The sequence below is a fragment of the Lipotes vexillifer genome, unplaced genomic scaffold, assembly GCF_000442215.2.
Source record: "Lipotes vexillifer unplaced genomic scaffold, Lipotes_vexillifer_v1.1 scaffold92, whole genome shotgun sequence".
Classification (NCBI taxonomy): Eukaryota; Metazoa; Chordata; class Mammalia; order Artiodactyla; family Lipotidae; genus Lipotes; species Lipotes vexillifer.
In genome coordinates this window covers 253,347-272,764 of record NW_006786963.1, presented here as the reverse complement: position 1 = coordinate 272,764, position 19,418 = coordinate 253,347, and positions in this window count along the sequence as shown.

Below are 19,418 nucleotides of genomic sequence, written 5' to 3'. Positions count from 1 at the left end.
GGAAGAGATCATTATCATCATTCCTGCCATTTGTTGGGCACCTCTTGTATGCAAAACAGTGTGCTACCAAACACTTTCTATTACGTTCTAAAAAGGAAATAAGACACCTCATCTCCGCTTCCACAGACTAGCTTTAATAGGCAAAGTCAAAGGCATCTTAGGCAACCCTTAAATGAAGCAGATCAATAAACACATGGTTGAATCAACTAGGCATGTGTGAAATGGATGAAGCCCACCCTACCCATATTAATTCTAGAGGTGAGAATTTCACCCCCTCCAAAAAAAAAAAAAAGTGGAATAAAGGAAACAAAGCACAATCCTATAAACCCACTATATTCAACATATGATTTTAGTATCTACTGTGTATTTAGCTTTATGTCAGACCTATTCCAGTCCTCCAAACTTTCAATACAATTGAGAAGAACTAAAAATCATTTTAATTGTAATACCAGACAAGTGGGTACCTAAATCAATGTGGAAGGGAGTTTAGTGCTATTGACATCAAGAGGGAGGCTCTATCCCTGAGGGTTAGCGTAAGAATTAAAACAAGATTATAGTACTCTATCCAATCCACCAAATGCTTCTGACATCTCTGTTTGGAGGATTTCGAGCTTTGGGTGGGCAGACTGTCTTTTATTATAGTGGGAATTATTTTTTAAGCAGTAAATTTTTCTCCACTAACAAGCTAGGGGTGGTAAGTATGAAATGGGAGTTGACGAGAATATTTTTTGTCAAGAAAGCTACAAGAGCTATTTAGTGAAGAACACATCATAATGAAGTTCTGCCATATAAGCTCAAAGATACACTATTGTTCCCTCCTTAAGATGGCCCTTATTGAAACAGAGCAGGACCCTATGGTCCTTCCCCGCCATGTCCTCTGCCTGCCTTTTGCCTGTGGAAAAACTTTAGCCAAAGAATAAGTTTAATCAGAGAATTAGAAAATGCAGAAGCAAAGAAAAGCAGTCAAACAGGACAAAACAATAATAGTTTAGTCACTAAGCAAGGTCAGTGACCTTTAGTTCCTTCTCAAGGGCTATAGATAACATTCTGAGCCATATCCTTTGAGACGTCTTTTTTTTTTTTAATTAATTAATTAACTAATTTCTGGCTGCATTGGGTCTTCGTTGCTGCGTGCGGGCTTTCTCTAGTTGTGGCGAGCGGAGGCTACTCTTCGTTGCGGTGCGCGGGCTTCTCACTGCAGTGGCTTCTCTTGGTGTGGGGCATGGGCTCTAGGCACCCAGCTTCAGTAGTTGTGGCTCGCGGGCTCTAGAGCGCAGGCTCAGTAGTTGTGGTGCCCGGGCTTAGTTGCTCCGTGGCACGTGAGATCTTCCCAGACCAGGGCTCGAACCCGTGTCCCCCGCACTGGCAGGCGGATTCTTAACCACTGCGCCACCAGGGAAGCCCCTGAGCTGTCCTACAGCTACTGAAACCCCCACCAGGTAGGAGAAGTTAGCTACATGATGACCAGACTGTAGCCATGACACAATTCCAAGAATTGGCCTCAAGAATATGGGAACAAACCAACCCTGGAACTGAAGATTAACTGTACTTAAGACAATCCAGATGACACTGATCAGACCACTGCATGACCAGTTTCACGATGACTGTCCAAGCTGACTGTGCTGTTTCTGCATGTAGCCCCCTCCCTCTGCCTGTAAAAGCTCTTGCCCCCTGTTTGTCTGGGGTGGGGAGAGGGGGGAGCCGGCCTTTGGAGAGGAGTCCACCCTCTCCGAGTCCACCCACCCCATTGCCGGCACCCAAATACAGCAAATTGTCCTTTCCACCAAGCTTGCCTCTTTATTGGCTTTTGAGGGCGAGCAGCTGGACCCCACTTTCAGTTACATTATCTCTGACCAGCACTGACTGTTACATTTCTCCATGTGTTTGTCACCATCATGTCTTTATTCCCAGTTTCCCACTTTTTATCACAGCAATAAGTAATTTTTTTCCTGGAGACTTTCAGCAAGAAACTGGAATGCTTCTTAATACTGCATCTTTCATTAGCAACTTCTGCTGCAATATAATACCCCTGAATTTCTTCTCTATTGTTCTAACTTTTTTTTCCCAAATATACTGTAATTAATGAAGGGCAGAGAACAAGTCTACCTTGCAGTATCCTGACAGAGCTTGAGTTGGTGCTGAGTATACAAGAGAAATTTATAAACGGATGAATAGATAATTGAACAGAGGTGGACATAACTAATACAAGCCCAGAATCCCTCCAGGATTATTAAAATTTTAATATGTAATACATATATATACGTTTACCAGAAATTCAAATTAGGACCATAGCTGGTGAATTCAGAGTTTCCCTGAGTTGTTTTTTTTTTTTCTTCCCCTAGGCCATTCTAATTTCCATAGGGACCTATAACAAAACTCACATCCCTTTTTAAATCAGTTTGATCACTTTGAGGCTTTGTTGGTGGAACCCTATTCCATTTTTGGCTTCTTAATTTTCCTGTGGAGGTTAGTAATATTAATATACACAGACAGTATATTTCATCAAAGGGCAATAAAAATATGGAAAAAGATGGCAATTTGATTATATGCCCAGAAGAGGAAACAAAGCAATGAAACATTTTTATTCCAACTGTCAGATCTCTGATAAGATTAAGAGGGTTTTTTTTTTTGTTTTTTGAATTGGATAGTTTAAAGAAAGATACAAAGGAGCTTTTCTAGAACACAAGATATTATTATGTTTATATGGTTGTACGACAGTCAAAGATAGGTGTATAACGGAACATAAGAGCACTGCTGTCCTTCACAGGTAACAGTGACTGTGGACTTCATCACACAAACCAAGGCCTGACTCTCTTACTTTCCTGCTATTTAGTTCACCTTTTTATTTCTTCCTTTACCTACACCTGTAGGCCATTTGCCTCGCCATGTTGAATTTGAATTTACTTCTCTTAGCGGTCTCGATATTGTGAGACGGTGGCCCAATATAAGCCACTGAAGAGGACAGTCTAACAAAAGAAATAGGATGCTCCGTGTTCATAATGAAGAAATACATACAAAGGTCCTTTGCAAAGTATCTATACAACACCTGACCATGAATTTCCTACACGTTTTATCCTAATGTCTCAATATTAATAACTTCTCTGCCAATATTTTTTTGCAATGTATTAGATATTTGAGTTATTTTCACAACCATATTAACAATGGTGAGCATTTCTACATGGTATTTATGAATATCTGTGTGGTAAACAGTTTTATAACCACCTTAGTTTTCCCCAAAAGGTATTCAAAAGAGGGGGAATGGCAAGGTATTTTAATACATCTGGGATTAAAGCTGCTTAAAGGTGAATTAAATGTCATACATGCTTATGGTACAAGCAAATACAGTGTGGAATGTGAGCGATTTGCGATGGAAAGTATCTAACTTGACATCCAGTCTTTTCACCTCTTGCCTTGCCTCCCCCATCACTCTCTTGAATGCGTGTGAAAGACGTGTTTCAGCATTTCACTTCAGGTCACCCACCACTTCCAAATCAATGTCACCTCCAAACTGCTGTATCCACAGAATAGATGTCATTAACAACCTCCCAATTTCCACCCAATATGTGAGCTAGATTCTCTTTTCAAAACACATTTCACTGTACAGTTCTACCTGTATCCTTTTTATCAGAGTAAATTATTTCTTCCTCCAGTAAGTGTTTATGGTTTTCAAACACGTACACACATACCTTCCTTAGCCAAGCTGTACAGACATAATTCTTCCAAACTTTTCCCATAAGTCAGCCTCTTTCCCCTTATCAATTGTGAAACTCTTCTTTGGATTCCTTCCAATCTGTCTACTTATTTTTGGTAGTCAGACAAACCAAATGGAATGGGACATTCTAGAATAGGTCTCATGAATGTCGTTGGGAGTGGAACTGTCACCCTCTATTCCATGATGAAATGCTCTAAATAGAATGCATCCAAAAATAAAATTAGCCTTTTGGGTGCCACATCACACTAAACATGTGTAGTCTTTTCCTTTTTTCAGCTTTATATCTCCAGATGTCCCTCCCCCCAGCATCTCTGGGATATATCCTCATCAGTTCAGATTCTTAAGAGAGTATGCTTTTTAATGTTTCTCACAAACATTTCCAATTTATCCCCTTAAATTTCAAATCTTGGGGTTTTTTTTTTTTTTTTTACGTAATTACCTAGGCTCTTCATGATTTTCCTGTACACCTCTGTGCATCCACCCCAGAAAATTCTCCAGGGGCTTTTTACAGCTATTTCTTAGTATCTCCCTTGCTGAAGTCTTTTGCTAAGTATACAATTTTTTCTTTGACCCTTTTCAGTTTAATTCAATAAATATCCGTCAAATTCCTCCAGTGTCATTCACTGTATTAATGACAATGGAGAGTATAGCAATGGAGAAAAAGTAAATTCTATAGGAGAGACAAGCACACAAATATAATTTGAATTTCACTTAATTCTTTCATGGGCATTCTGAGCACAAGTCTTCCTTTGGTTTACTCATACCCTAAACACACCATATGTTTCTACCTGTCTTGTTTCCAGACTGGCTTAATCAATGTCTCTGAATGACACAGTTAATGTTTCTTTGCCTCTATGACTGAAAAAAAGGAACGGGGTCCCAAGGACAAGGATGAGCGTTTTTATCAGGTGTAAGTGGTACAGCCTATATCGTGGGTCAGCCTTGAGAGGTGGGAGCACAGCCCCCAGGCTGGTCTATGCCCTGGGCATTATTGGTAAACAACTTGGCTTCCAAAAAGCCCTGGAGAACCAGAATCTTCTTCCAGGAATCTTGACTGTCATTGTATGCAATCCCTATCACTGATCTCTTCGCTTATTTCAGTTTTCCCAGTTTATGTTTTTGCTTTGTTTGTTTGCATTTAAATTTAATGTTACTCTCATTGAATAAGAATAGTTTCAGTCAGGAAAGACAAATTTGATAGGAAAAAAAGAAAAATATTATAAGAGAGAAGAACTTGGATTCTCATCCAGGTCCTGGCACATCTTTACACTAGAGCATGATTTGTCTGAGTCTTGTCTTTGCCCCTAAAACCACCAGGATTTAAATACAGCACAAGAGAAAGAATCACCCAACCTCTCTATGCCTCAGTTTTTTCATGTGCAAAGTGGCACCAATAATGGCGTCTCTGTCAGAGCTTGTTGCCAAGATTAAAGGTGTGGTAGAGCTCTCCCCTCAGTGCCTGGCCCACATCAAATGCTCCATAAATATCATCTATCCTGTGCTGGGCTGACTCTTTTTGGTGATTATTTCAGGTTGATTTGCTAACATAGGAGTGGCACCTCTGAAAGGTAAGCAAACCTTCTTTCACTGTCATTCTAATAAAGTTTATTAATGTGTACCTATCATTCACCATGGCAAGCAAACTTTGTATGACTGCTTTCAGGAAATCAGTCACCTTGTTGACTGAGGGTGTATTTTCCAACATATTCTCACCAGAACCAGGAAAACCAGTGAAGGAGAGGTAGAAAGGTGCTGCTCTGGTGTGAGAAGCCATTGCACCATTCCCAATTCTTCCTGCAACTTATCTGACCTCCTCTGTGTCACCACTAACCCCTTTTTTTTTTTTTTTAAACATCTTTATTGGGGTATAATTGCTTTACAATGGTGTGTTAGTTTCTGCTTTGTAACAAAGTGAATCAGTTATACATATACATATGTTCCCATATCTCTTCCCTCTTGCATCTCCCTCCCTCCCACCCTCCCTATCCCACCCCTCCAGGCGTATATATGGAATTTAAGAAAAAGAAATGTCATGAAGAACCTAGGGGTAAGACAGGAATAAAGACAAAGACCTACTGGAGAACGGACTTGAGGATATGGGGAGGGGGAAGGGTGAGCTGTGACAAAGCGAGAGAGAGACATGGATATATATACACTATCCCTTTTTGACCCTGTTGCCCCATGGCTTCTCTTCTGCACCAGATTTTTACTTCTCCCCGTGAAACCCAGAGGCATAAATGCCAATGAGCTTTGCATTTCAGAGTTGACATCTTATCAGCTGATAAATTTTATGCTGCAGTTATTTTTCTCTAACATAGATTGAAAACCTCTAAATCGGGGATGGGCTGTCTTGCATTGCTTGTCCTGCATCACATAAATCACTGGTAGATAAATCATCATAACGACACTACCAACTAACCCCATGTTGCACTGCCAGGCCCACCTTCTTTCAAACTGTGTCCATTTTGTCTGAACTGCCTTCTAATTCCATCTTAATATTTAAATGAAAGTGAATTAATTTAAAAATCAGAAACCTTGTGACATAGCATATTTAATTCTAAAATGAGAGGTATAATATTTCTTGTGTCTATTGCTACAAGAACTTCTTTCCCAAAGAAATTATCTGGCATGCTTAGACCAGTCTGATAAAATTGTTTTCTTTTGTCATTCATATTTTTACCACATCCAGAAGAAGTTTATACTTGGCCTTATTTCCCCCTTTCTTTATCATAAAGTCAATTACTGCATAAGTATTTATTCACCAGACATGAATAATTGGTATTGTGCTTCTTATTCTCTGGTCTCCTGGATTTATTACTATAGCTTGCTTTTCCTACTTGCCATGTTTTAATTTAAGCACTCCCCAGGTCTCCAAATGGCTTATTAGATGGGTTTCCTTATTGTCCCATTTCCCATGATAATGTCTTTGTTTTGTTGCCCCGTATGTTTATTGTGGTAAAATATACATAAAATTTACTAGTAGCCATTTTTTAAAGTGTACAGTTCAGTGGCATTAAGTACATTCTCAGTGTTGTGCAACCATCACCACTATCCATTTTCAGAATTTTGTTATCATCCCTAGCAGAAATTCTTTTCTTTTTTTTAAGTGTAGTTGATTTACATTATTATGTTAGTTTCAGGTGTACAACATAGTGATTCAATGTTTTTATAGATCATACTCTGCTTAAAGTTATTATAAAGTATTGGCTAGGTTCCCTGTGCTGTACAATATATTCTTGCAGTTTACTTATTTTTATAAACAGTAGTTTGTTCCTCTTAGCATGGTAACTTCTTTGCATATTTGACACGTTGATATTTTAAGAAGCTGTTGCTTCTGTTTTTTATTCTATCTTGTTTTGTTTTTTGATCAATTCTACTTACAGATATTCAAGCATGTTAATATTTACCTGTCAGATATTTTGACAGGTAAATATTTGTATATAATATTGTCACACTCAAATTATAAAATATTGATAAAATATTTACCAGAGATGAATTTTTCACATGCTACTAAAATATTTGCCTGACAATTTCATACTTCAACAATTTCTTAGAGAATTGGCTTTGACCTCAAAATTTTAGCCAATTAGTATGTTTACAGAAATCATTTTTATTCACTTAACATAATTACAGAGCTATGCTCATTGCTGTGAGTTAAAGGTGCATTAGCATCCAGTGATTAGCCCCTTCTTTGACTCTCTTTTGATTTTAATAAACAGGAGAGAAACCACCTTCTAGTCTAAATATCTCATTCTTTCATAAAATACCAAGACGGAGACCTTGACAAAGAGCACCTCAGAATACATTTCTAAGTAGGTTGCCCAGGCATTTGTTGAGGTCTCCTCTAAAACCTTTTAGGAATGAGAGGAAAATAATTTTACACAGAGTTTGATGGAAAGAAAACCAAAAATATGGGCATTATTTTTAAACTATTGAAAATGAAGAATCTATCCAGCCAAGAAGGAGTCAAGTCCAGAGTTTGTCGTGAGATCATCACATTAGAAGGTATTCAAGAAACATTTGTTCAATGAACGTTGGAGTATAGGGTTCATGTAACAGAGAGCAAAGGTATGGGAACAATGGTAATACTAAGTACAAACATTATTTATGAATTATCTCTGTGTGTCAGGCAAGTTATTAAGTTTTTGCATGCATTATTTAATACTCACAATGACTATAAGAGGAGGTGATATTATTAATCCCACTTTACAGATAAGGAAACAGATTCACAGAAGTTAGTTCAGTCATAGAGCTAGAAAATGGCAGAGCTGGAATTGTAACCCAGGCACTTCTGACTCTAAAATCATCACTCTCAACCTCTATGTTTTCCATCTCTCCTGACCACCAAGTCTTCCATCCAGCAAGTGGAGAAAATAGAGTGCAGGCTCTGGACAAGGGATCGGAAATAGGCACAAAATATTTGTAGAAAGACTGAGGCTTGGTATTTGCCAGCCAAGGTCTCAAAGTCTTTTTTTTTATAATTCTTTTTTTGAGGCCAGAAGTGGAATAGAAATATATTTTAATCCAAAAGTGAAAATGAACAGCCTCAAGGGGAATAGAGGAGTAGCAGAGCCTGACAGTAATTTATACAGGTTGTGTGTAAATAGTTTAGGAGGCTCAAAAGCTAAAACTGAGGGGAGAAATGCAATTTATAGATGTTGGAGAGCAATTATTTAGAAATGAAAGTTTTCAGTGTAGTCAAAAGTCATCCCTAATTTAGAAAATTACTGATGGCTGCAAAAATGATCTAGATCTATCTTATAAACCATTCTGCAAATAAAATTAAAATAGTACCTTGAGATTCACTGAATACTTGGGCTGAACGAGGTACAAAATATAGACACAAATCTCCTCCCAGCTGCTTCTATTTAGGTCAAACCTGCTTGGGAATTTTGAGCCCTATTATCAGCAAGACAAAGGATTTTACCAAACTATGTCCTGAATAATTAGAAGAAATCAAGAAAAATCTCACATCCATTTAAAACATTGGTTGGATGAAATTAGGCTTGCCTCTGTTGCGGCATGCCCTTCCGCTCTAACCCGAGAGGACGCTGACCCTGCCATTAGGACAGTGCCCGGGGTAGTACTGTCCCTGTCACGGCCCAAACCTGATCCTGAATCCAAAACCAACCCTTCTCCCTTTGAACTTCTGTGCAGATCCTGCCCACCTCCTCACTGCCTCTGAATGTACAGCCCCAAACATGTTGGCAATCTGGACACAGGGAAACTAACTGAGGCTTAGATAAGAGCCAAAGTATTTTTATACTTGCCCCGTGATGGAAATAGCCCTCCTGATGGTGAAGACTTTGTTTTAGGTTGCCAATCCGGAGTCTTTCATTTAGCTTCTGTGATACATCCCATTTTCTTCTGTAGCTTAAGCTCCTTGACTTAATTTTCTAAATTCTGTGAAACCCAATACCAGCACTGGATTCTCTAGTTTTAGGGTGCTGAATAAATGATATGCTATTATCAACATGCTGAAAGTTTGGCATGGTGCTCCAAATGGTGACTTTTTTTTCCCCCCAGGGGAGTGTAATCCGGAGCAGTAATTGAGTGCATCATTATCTGTCACTGATGATAGCTGTACAAATCAAATATCAATCTACTAAAACATTTCTCTGGTTTGGCCTACACAGAATTCCAATTATGTCAAACTATTTAATCTCCGGAGGGGTAATATGCGTGTATGTGTCTCTGCATATATAAAAGTACAGACACGCAAAGTCCTTGAAACATTCAACATCTGCTCAGCCAACATTTCAAGGGTATTTAAGCTTCATGTCACATATTAATTCACATATAAAATGAAAGTTTCAGCCTCAATATTTGCTTAACAGTCCTGAGTCGACCAGCAGCTGTCCACTTATACAGGACCAGTCTACTGGCAATTGTGACCCAGTCCAATAAAATTAGCAAAGAAAGTGTGAGAAGTTGTGGCCAGGGAGTAAATGTCCAGCAAGAGGCCTGGTAAGGGCATTTAATGGAAAGCAACGTGAGGGCGGAGGGGGAGGAATTCTAACTGGGAGAGAAAATGGAAAGCAGTGTTCCCAGAAGTGCAGTAAAGAAAGATATCTGTATCAGGGATGCAGATTGGAAGGAGGGTGGACAGGACGGCCTTGTTATTTCACATTTTGGGGATGAACTCTAAAAGAGAGTAGTGATTGTTTTTGAAACACATATTATTTCTCTTACTGCAAAGGAGGAAGCTTCTAAAACTTGACCTCCTTTGCAACCAAACTGCTACTTCCACTGCCTCCTAGGTAAGTGTCACCTTCATCTCCAGACCTTGTCTGTCCCTGGCAATGTCTGAAAGGCACTCACCCTGGACTCCTGTGAATATGTCATCTAATGAAGACATCTATTAATATGGGCACATTACAGCTCACCATCTGGCTCTGCCTCTTAGACCGGTCTCCTCCCTATAGATCTGCACAGAGTGCTGCTGTGCCTGATCAATTATTTATCCATTTCCCTCCCTGCTGTAACAGACCTGGCCTCCGCTCTCTGCTGCAGGGCTACTGGGGGCTGATGGACACATTTCAGGCCTAAAAACATTTTTCCACCGGAACCAAACATGGAGCATCGTAAAGTCCTCATTTGTGCTCTTTCTGTCCTTTTCCCTGGGCCCCCTTCTTGTGTATATTGTGAATGCAGTATGGCAGGGTACCCCACACAACGCTCTCTGAAATCAGACTCTGGATGCAACCCAAATTCCCCTCCAACTTGTGACCTTGGCGAGTTGGTTAACTGTGTTCGCCTCGGTTTCCTCACCCGTAAAATCGAAATGATCACGGGACCTATACCACTAGAATAGGCTTGTTTTGAGTATTAAATGAATAAGTGTATGTCAAGAGCTTAGACCAGTAGTACTTGGTCCATAGTAAGCAGAGTTATTCTGTTGTTATTTTTTTCACCTTTTATCTGACCACATGTATTAATTTGCTCATTCTTTTTTACACATCTGTCTTCATTTCTCTTTGAGTTTCTGTAACAAAACTAGTCTTTATATCTTTCACATTATTCCTTTCATATTTTTTCAGGCTTTCCCTTTTAAGCAGTAAGAATGCATTGCCCCTCTAATTTGCTCTTATTCCTTACCCTATTTTTCTTTTCAGTGTTACTCTTTCTTGTTCACTCTTGTCTTAACTCTTTAAAATTCCTCCTTTACGTCTCTCTTTGTCACCTCAAAAAATGTTCCAGGAACAATCCAAGAATGAGCTCAATTGCTATAGAAAATTTAATTTTCATCATACTTTGTAGTGAGTTTTTTTTTAATGTAAGTATTTAGTTCTTACTTAGATTATTAGAAAACATTCAATATCTTATCCTCAAATTAAGCTGAGATTGTTTTTCAGTTGTGTTACTATGAAGCAGTCCCATGATGAAAACCAGCCAGTGTGAGATTCAGACTCTTTCTGCCTCCCTTCTGCAGGCTGATACCCCTCTCCTTTTCTTCCCTTGCTCCAATTTTGTAAGAAATATCCTCTTTTAGCAAAGGGTATGATATGTGTGTTTTAACTTCAAACTTCCTATTCAAAAACTTACTATTTAAAAATATTACTGACAATCACTCATCTCAGAAAATAAACTATTTTGACTTGGTGTTTCTCTGGACTTTTGGTTAAAGGACCACTGGTCTAACTGAGTCATTCTGGTTGAAAGGAAGAGCAGGAAGCCTGAGCTCTACTTTTGGATACTACCCCAGCTGGCATTTATCCATCTGGGAGTTATGCAAATTAGTAAGAAAAAACGTTCTTCCAACAAAGGATTTTACAGTTCATTAATGCATTTATTCAAAATGCATTCACTCTAGTCTGTATCAAGATTCTCCTTGAGGACTGAGGAACGATAGCAAAAAACAGGTGTGCCCTTCGCCTTGGCTCCTTCCCTGGGCTTACACAGATAGGCTTGATTTTAAGAGACGCCAAACATCAGGGGCAATATTCTCAGCTTGGCAGAATAACTGCTCTGCAAGGAAGAGAGGGGTGATGCCAAAATGCAAATATCCACTGAGCATGGTTCCTGAGGGCATGTTGCTCTCTCTGAGTTTAATGAAGATTGGGATGTGGGCCTGTGTCTCTATGTGTTTTTGCAAAATGATGAGATGGAAAAATATGAATATGCCGTCTTTGATTTTTCTAAATTTTCTACCAAACTGCCCGCCTGTGCTTTAATATTATCATTAATAATACAAATTAGAATAATATAATTAAATGCCCTTGGGAATCACCTGAGTCTTTCTGTACAATTGTGATGCCCTGAGGCTCCCAATCCTAATCTCACGGTTAGCACTTCACATGAACATACCCAAGTTGGCTATTTTATTTCTTGCCTGAAACTGCCTCTCTGCTCCAATTCTTTGGCTTTGGCTGCAATTAGATTTACACTTTACTGTACTGTAAAAATCTCATTTGATGATCCATATCCATCTTCTATAAAACCTGGTTCCAGTGGAGGCGAGAGAAGCCCTTCACCCATGGCCTACAAGGCAACATCCAGGGCAGAGGATTTTGACTTTTCTGTGCCTGATGAGGCCATCAGTGACATAAATGTCTCCATGTATTAGGAGTGCTACAGCCACGTTATATATTGCAGGATCACTGAAGCTGCTTTGAGTAGAGGATAAAAATGCCATTCACTTTACACACTGAGACCAAATGTTTTATAAGCCTACTCCTCCCAGATTCAGAAAGCAAGACTGGATTCTTCACACAATGAGGGAAAGACACAGGGACAAAACAAATTCGGGGAAGAATTAGAAACCCTGGCTTGAAGGGGAAATCAGACCTTCACAGAAGGCTTGAGAAACTGTGTGAGACACGGAATTACCAGTAAGATTGAAAAAGCAGACTAACCTGAAACATACAAGAAGGACAAATCATAAGATGTGTAGTCTTAAAAAGGCTGAAAAGCATACAATCCAAAGGGTTTGTGAGGTAATGTTCTGAAGATACTGAAATGCACAGTCTTTGAAACAGATCCTGAAGCCAGAGAATCCTGCCTTAACTTTTTTTACCCTCCTACACCCTTCAGGCAGGGATGACTCTCCAGGCTCAAGGTTACTCCCTTCTCTCCTTATTCAACTTTCTTCGCCCTCCTTGTACAGTAATCTGGAGACTGAGACTAATGCTCTGTGTGCCTCTCCTTGGCCAGGACTGCAGGGACTGCAGAATGATGACTGCTTTTGGCAGAGGTCCAGAGAGGAAAATTTATTTACTGCCTTGTCGATGTCTGGTGAGATTGGCTGCTGCCTCTCCACATCCATTATAAAGTGCACGTGCGGCTAGAGCAGAAACTTAAAAAGAGCTTTTGCTTTGGTAACCTTGCTGAAAATCCTAAAACTCCCAGTGTAAGGAATCACAATACAGGACCAGTCTGGAGGTACACCAGCTGGGGTCATGGCACAGAAGAAGGAACCCAATGCACTCTTGGTCTTTGGGGTGCTGGTATTTGAACCTTTACCAAAAAGAAACTAAGAAAAAAAATACATATTTGCTTGTGTGATATTTTAAAGTAAAATGAATACCATTTGATTGATAAATTTCCTTTAGGTTTTGGTGGGGGTAATGCTGCAAAATAATATTTATTTAGCAGTTTTCAAAATACTTTTACCTTGAGCTCTCATTTTCAAGCTAATGGGAGTTGGTGATTCATCAAGAACTTTTAAAATTAAGGATCATTACTTTTGCTACATTTAAATTCAAATTACCTGGGATACTCAATTAATCAATCGTTAGACAATATTAAAGCAGTCAAGGCCTGTCACACTCTTGTCTATGATGGAAGAGGATTCAAGATTCCAGCCAAACTAACAGACCACTCTAAAGGGAGAGGTAACTTAATATATTCTACCCGTGTTCTTCACTCGGCCTTTTTTGGAACGAAGAAAAGACATATGTCAGCACTGAAATGGCTGTTGCCATCTTACTCTCCCGTCTGCCTGTCACATGGCTAATTGTCCTAAAACAGCTGGATGAGGCAATAGCATCGTTCATGGCTCAGCTTAAATATGGTCAGGCAGAATGAGTAGCGCTATATGCTCTGTCCCCACAGAGCAAAATATCTTCCAAGAAAAATGTGCTTTTAATAATTTTGTAACCCTTAAGTCTTTTTCCGTTTCATATCAGTGTCTGTGCTTTTTATGATATCCCCATGGGACAGTTTTAGTTTCTTTCAGAGGTATCTACATAAACTATCTTTCTGGAAAAAAAAGATACTGTTTTATTCACAATGCTGAGCATTCTAGTTTGTGACAAGAACTAGGAACACATTATAATAATGTTTATTTGTCTAGAATTTTATAATCTGCAAATTCATCAAGTCTTTCAGCTTCCTGTTGAAGGCTAATAGATGTTTATGTGAGAGCAACTTCAAAATTTTGAGAGGGCAATTTGTGAATAAATGGTAATTTCAATTCACTGGTTAAGAGGAATATTCTTAGCGCCAGAACATCCCACCTCCAGTCATTCTTCATAAAGGCTGCTTAGCATATAAGGCTTAATATGTAAGATGCTTAGTTTCTACAGTGGGTGTGGGCTACATGGATTGGCTCTTCTCTGAAAGTTAAGCAGCTTATTTGCTACATCAAATCTTTTGAATGTACAGGCTGTTATTCTAGACTCTAAAACTGCCTTTGTTAATTATATTCATATAAATATTCAATCCCTCTTTTAGAGTCTTCCTAGCTACCTGCTTAATATTGTCCAGCATCAGTGATTTTCATAGGTTAATTATTCCCCATGTAATAGAGAGTGAGCTTTGTCTAGGCAAAATTTCTTACCTTGTAATTTGATTAACTTTTCTCCTCTGATTCAGAGAAAGAGAATAAAGTGAGGAGTCGTTGGCCATCTATCTAAAACTTACCTACCTACCTATCTTCACCAGGTCTGCATATCCATAAACACAAGATGGCTCTCTGGTAGCAGAGAGATTAAAGGGTGGGACAGAAAGATCACCAATTTTACTCCTACTCTGTCCCTCCACTCCGTATGTAAAGGACAATCTGACCTTGGTGCCGCCTTCCCTGTAACATGTGAAGTAACCCAGAAAGGGCATGCTTGATTTGGCTAAAGAATTAGAGGGAATCTCAGGGAGGGACAGTGGCAGGTTTTATTTTTAGATGAGAACGGGCATCTTCCGCTGGCAGATCCTCACAGTATAATATCCTTTTGTTCTGTTTCCTTTTATCCAACACTACAGAAACACCTGGAAGTTGAGGAATTCTCTTGCCTTAAACACTGAATCTCTAAAAGTTGTCCATTAGTTCACAAAAGACATGTATTTCTTGTACTCACCTCCAAAGACTCCCTCTATAATCTATTCCCATGGCCACAGAACACCCATTCCATCTAGTTTATCTTTTCACTTATCTTTAGTCCTCTAATGTTCTTTTGTCCCTCTAATGTTTAAGCTCCTTAGAGTTGGATAGGAATTATTGTTTTTATGAAACATAGTAAGTGCTTAATAAATGTATGTGGAGGGCTTCCCTGGTGGCGCACTGGTTGAGAGACTGCCTGCCGATGCAGAAGACACGGGTTCGTGCCCTGGTCTGGGAAGATCCCACATGCCGCGGAGCAGCTGGGCCTGTGAGCCATGGCCACTGAGCCTGCGCGTCTGGAGCCTGTGCTCCGCAACGGGAGAGGCCACAACAGTGAGAGGCCCGCGTACCGCAAAAAAAATAAATAAATAAAAATAAAAATAAAAAGATAAATAAATAAATGTATGTGGAAATGAAGTGCAAGATAAGTCTGACTTGGCAGTCAAGGTCAACACATCTAACTACATTTTTGGCATCTTCAACTGGTTGATCTGTAGATGTATTCAATTAAAATGTCCAAAATGGAACCCTTGATTCCATTTCCAAACCAGTCCCTTACTGCAAATCTTTCTCACCTCAGCAGAAGTCATCATAGCCCATTGAGTTACTTAGGTTAGAAAATTTGGAGATGGCCTTTTTTCTTCCCTTTCTCTCATGTGCCACATCCAATTTAACAAAAATTTATTTTGGTTTTAGCTTCAAAATATCACATTGAATCTGTCCATATCTCGCTATTCCCAACGCTGCCTACATAGTCTAGAAAACCAGGATCTCATACAGACTCCTGAAGTAGCCCCTGAACAATTTTTTTCTCTTCTACCTTATCTTCAGTCACTCACTCACCTGAGCTTTTATGGTCCCCACCATAATCAGGCCAATGGCCCCTGTCCTTCTGGAGCTTACATTCTTGTGCGGGTGAGAGAGAAAAAAGTTAGAGACAAATGATCATTATCACTATCCACAGTCTGTGGTTAAATGCTATAAAGAAAATGAAACAGCAACTCAGACAAAGAACAACAGGAACAATAGGAGAGTACTTTGGTTTTTCTCATCCTTTGAGGGAGACTGCAGTGAGTAGCCTCTCTTAAACAAGGTTCATTATCATTGTCTTAGTACATGGTGGAACCTCAATTTTGGTTATTGTTGGGTGGATGAATCTTACTCTCATCCTTGCTTTCTAATTTTATCTCTCTGGTAAGTCAATTTTCATTCTTCACTGTAGAAACTAAGAATGTCAGTATTTTAACAAAAATTTTAAATGAAGTAACCAGGGTGTGTGTGTGTGTTCTGTTAAGCTAAAATCAACTTGAGTTTAAATCCAGCTTTTTTACACCCTGAATTACTCATTCCTTTCACTTTCTGCTTCAGGGATCAGATTCTATATTGGTTTATTTTCAACGACCGAAAATTTAGAGAAACTTGTCAGATGGAATAGCTGAAATGTCAGTTACAATAGAGCACAGGTATTGGTTTAAAATGTGCCTTTTTGCTTATATTGCAGGTAGCTTAAAAATAAATATATCATTTAAGGTTTGAGGTTTATATATATATATATATATGTAGGTTTATATTTTGTTTCTGTGTTTTAAGATTGATAATTACCATTCAAGTGGCTTGACAGGCCCATTCTTTGCTCAAAATGCTCATCTCCTTTGAATTATAAAATCCTAAGTTCTCATGTATCTCACATTATCCATCTATATTGTAAAAAGTAAGTGGAAATAATTAAACTATTCCATGTAATGATTCTCTTTTAAATTCAGATAGCATTTTTAATTAGATGGCATAGAGAGACAGAGATACAGGTACAGAAACTATTTCCCATTGGCCATCAAATCACGGATGTCTCCTCTCCTAATATCTCTATCTATCTATCTATGTATCATCTATCTTTCCTCCCTTCCCTCCCTCTTTTTTCCCTCCCTTCCTCCCTCCCTCCCTTCCTTCCTGCCTTCCTTTTTTTTTTCCTTCCTTTATTCCTTCTTTTCTTTCTTTCTTCCTCCCCTATTTCAAATGACTCTTCCCAGGGAGCTATTTTAAATGCACCATTCATAGAATATAGCAAACTGAAACCCTACCCTCCCTTACCTCTTATGATCTCTTCTGGCCCAGGGAATCTAGGGAAGTAGAAGAAACTCAACACAAACCATAGATATATTTCCAATATCGACTCCCATGAAATTAAAGACATATGTCCCTCACACTCTTTTAAAATATTAGGAAGTCCTGTTTATTACTAATCTTGTCACAGCTGAGGTGGTGACAGCAACAGTAAGTCAGCATATGGATATTCTATACCTTATCAATGTACTTCCTACCAATAAGGACGTAAGTGCAAATATCTGTCACATTTTGTATATTGTGCTTGTAAACATAGAGGAATTCCAAAACAAATTTGTAAATTAGTTTTCTCAAGCATTGGAAAGGTATCAGCTTTTTTGCCATGGGACTCATAAGAATAAATCATTAGAATAACAGAAATAGAAGGATATATTATTGAATGTCTATTCTTAGAAATAAAATTTTCCTGATAGTGTGAAATAAAACTCAGACTACAAATTACATAAAAGCATGTGCACATTCACCCATAAAAAATACAGAGTACATAAAGACTGAGCAATATGATACAAATATTAACTAAATATAAATATATATTTATGTGTGCATATATGCACACAATAAAAAGACTGAATGAAAATATAGGAAAATATTAATATTAAATCAGGGTGATGCTTTTTGAGAATTTTAATTTTGAAATATTTTTCTGTGTTTGCTAAAATTTCTGTGTTGAATGTCGGATATAAGGTTTTTGAAAAGATAAACTACAGCCCATATACTCTGATTAATCATAGCTAGTAATGTAAAATAAGATATATCATCTGGCTGAATCAAGAATTTGATCAGATACCTGGACTCAAACCATAACGTGCACTTACACCTTCACTTTCCTCATAGTTGGTGTGTATGGATGTCATATTTCCTTGTTCTCCTTCCTTCATTTTCATCACTGAGGTGATACCAATATATTACATTTAAGAAGCAATTCATCATTTACAACGACTGTTCATCACTGAGTTAGCAGAAGAGGCATTCTCATCCCCATTTCACAGATGAGGGCTTGCCTAGGATCACCCAGCCAGGGCTTGAACCTCGTCTTAGAATCCAAGTCAAGCATTATTTATCTAAAACGGCCTGTGGCTAGTGGCCATACTTCTAATCATTGGCCCTTAATGGTCTCTGAAAGCAATCAATACAAGTTAGCAAATACATGTATCAAGTACTATAGCCTGAGACACTGAGAGAGAATGGAAATGCCTATTCTTTTCATATACTTAATTTTCCTAGTCTGCAATCCAGTGTTCATTCTAGAGAACAGAATACTTATATCATATAAAATTTTTAGGGTGTATCTCTGGCTTTTGATCAAATGATTAACGTAAAGGGGAAAACAGTAGAGTAGGATCCCACCAAGGGGACAGGGAATTGTTTTCTTGTTAAGTGCTCAGAATGAGTTATGGCTTTACCACAATTCTTGTAGCAACCACAATAATATAGATTTCTGCTTAAATGTGTTAAAGTGATTGACATTATGGATTTCATCCAAGGGCTGTATTTGACTAGAAATCATTGGGGGCTATCAGAAAATAGATTAAAGCAGTTAGTTAACTCATTTATAAACAAGACTTTGGGAATTGCTCAATCTTACTCACAGGGAAAGTAGATAAGAGGCACGATGATTATAGTCCATCTGTGACCACCAGAATGTCCAGCCGCTGGACATGCACTGCCCCGTCAAATGTCTGCCTTAAAGCTTGGTGGACAATGTACCACATTATTCAGGACTTCTTTAAACCAATACATTTTTATGTCCCTTGCTGTAATTTCAACATCCATTTCAAAGACAGAAAAAAAGAACAATTTACACCAGATCATGAAATGATATAATAGCTATTGAAAATAATGTGTTCGAAAAAGAAATATTTAAATGATGACATTAACAAAGCACAGTTAGAACTCGGTTGGTCTCCACTCTCCCCTAGAGGTTCATAAACCCACCGATGAGGCTCTGAATTAAGAAACAGATGTGGCAAGTTCATCCTAATTATGTCTTGTTTAAACTTGACCAGGAAATGTCTTGGATCAGATGTCATTTTATCTTTTTCTTTTCATGGTTTTTCTTTTAATAAATAATGACTTCCAAATATAGAAAGGGAAACCATTACAAAAACTTGGAGTTTCGAATCCCAAAGAACAAGGTTGAGAGGATCTTTTTCCTAATGAGGGATTATAACCAGCAGGGTAGAAAGGGAAAGAGGAATCTATGAGTTTCATGGATTATATGAGCAATAAGTAGCTTAATTTCATTGTTGTTTAAGAGAGTAACTAAGA